This window comes from Canis aureus, chromosome 1, assembly GCF_053574225.1.
Source record: "Canis aureus isolate CA01 chromosome 1, VMU_Caureus_v.1.0, whole genome shotgun sequence".
NCBI lineage: Eukaryota > Metazoa > Chordata > Mammalia > Carnivora > Canidae > Canis > Canis aureus.
In genome coordinates, this window is record NC_135611.1 from 61,521,090 (window position 1) to 61,522,852 (window position 1,763).

Genomic DNA, 1,763 nt, shown 5'->3' on the forward strand with positions numbered 1-1,763 from the left:
TTTCCAGAACATTGAAGCTACATCTAATAATTAACAACAAAAAATCTCCAGAATGCTCAAAACCCAGTAAACGCCAGACTGATTAAACACTGGCACCCTAAGGAACAGGTATCTAATAAATACCTGGGAAAGGAGTAAAATTAAACAAGGGGACTATGGCCTTGCACACACTACCACCCTGGAGTTGCCTGCGCTGCCCAGCATGGTCAACCCCACCTTATTCTTGGGACATTCTCCTAGACTGGTAGCCCTCAAAGTCTCCTTTGAACTGTTTGCAGACAAAATTCCAAGGACAGAAGAGAATGTTTATGCCCTGAGCACTGGGGAGAAAGGACTTGGTTATAAAGGCAGTATTCCAGGATTTCTGCGCCAGGGTGGTGACTTCATGAACTGTAATGGCACTGGGGGTGAGTCCACCTATGGGGAGAAGTTTGATGATGAAAATATCATCCTGAAGCAGAGAGGACCTGGCATGTTGTCTATGGCTAATGCTGGACCTGACACAAATGGTTCCCAGTGTTTCCTCTGCACTGCCAACACTGAGTGGTTGGATGGCAAGCATGTGGTTTCTGGCAAGGAGAAAGAGGGCAGGAGTATTGTGGAAGCCGTGGAGCCCTTTGGGTCCAGGAAAGGCAAGGCCAGCAAGATCACCATTGCTGACTGTAGACAAATCTAAGAAATCTGACTTGTGTTTTAAATCTTAGCTACCAGACCATTCTCTCTGTAGCTCAGGAGAGCAGATCTTCACCCCCATCTGTCCAAAATATCCTGTCATCTTTGAACTGTTGCTGCAATTCTATGGGCTCCGTATTTTCCTGCTTCCCTCCAAGTCTAGCCAGATTACAGAGTTAAGTTTATGATTATGAAATGAAAAATAAACAACAACAAATAAAATAAAAATAAACAAGGGGACTATATAAGGAATGCTTTTTCCTCAGTGGAATAGGGTCACATGCAGAATTACTTCATATAAATCACGATCACACCCTCAAATTTTCTCCCAGAGGTTTTTGATCTAACAAAATTACAAATATACAGCTTCATTATATATGAGACATGGACTATTTATAAATATATAAAAACAATCACAGAAAGGTTATTGGAAAGAAGATTAAGTATACATATAATCTGGGGTACAAATTTAATTTTGTGATTAACCCATGTAGAAGTTGCATTCTATTCAACGTTCCCTAATTTTTAAGTAGAGAAAACCAGAACCTCTTAGTTTCTCCTTCAGCAGCATTTTCTCAGAATTGAGGTACTGAGGTGTGTACTTTTTTTAAGGGAAAAAATAATGTTTAATTTAAAATAATTTAATAACCTTTTTATTTGTATGCAGATGAAAAGAAATGTTCAGAAAGATACTTAGGGGACTGTTTGCATCATGCTATTTGAAGAAATATATCAAACCTGTAGGCATCTGTGTCCTCAGGAGATCTTGATTTTGATGAGAAAACAAAGGCAATAAAAGATAATAAGCAACATAAAGTACCTTCTAAGTGTCTAGCACTGCTCTAAACATATGGGGATACATCAGAGAACCAAATGGATTATAAACCCTGCCTTGACACAGTTCACCTTTCCTCAAGGAGGCAAGCTAAACTGCATGGCTCAGTTTTGTCCTTCAGGTATAATGTGATATGAGGAGGAAATACTGGATAGAAAGTGTGTTGTGTTTTTGTAAAGGAGCTATCTTTAAAAGAAAGAAAGAAAAAAAAGGAGTAATCTCTTATATCAAAAGGAAGGCTAGTCAAGCAGAGATA

General features: G+C 39.0%; 1 pseudogene; it reads left to right on the forward strand.

The window, feature by feature from the left end:
- Positions 1-202: 202 nt before the first annotated feature.
- LOC144285873 (peptidyl-prolyl cis-trans isomerase A pseudogene) lies at positions 203-676 on the forward strand (annotated as a pseudogene).
- Positions 677-1,763: the final 1,087 nt, after the last annotated feature.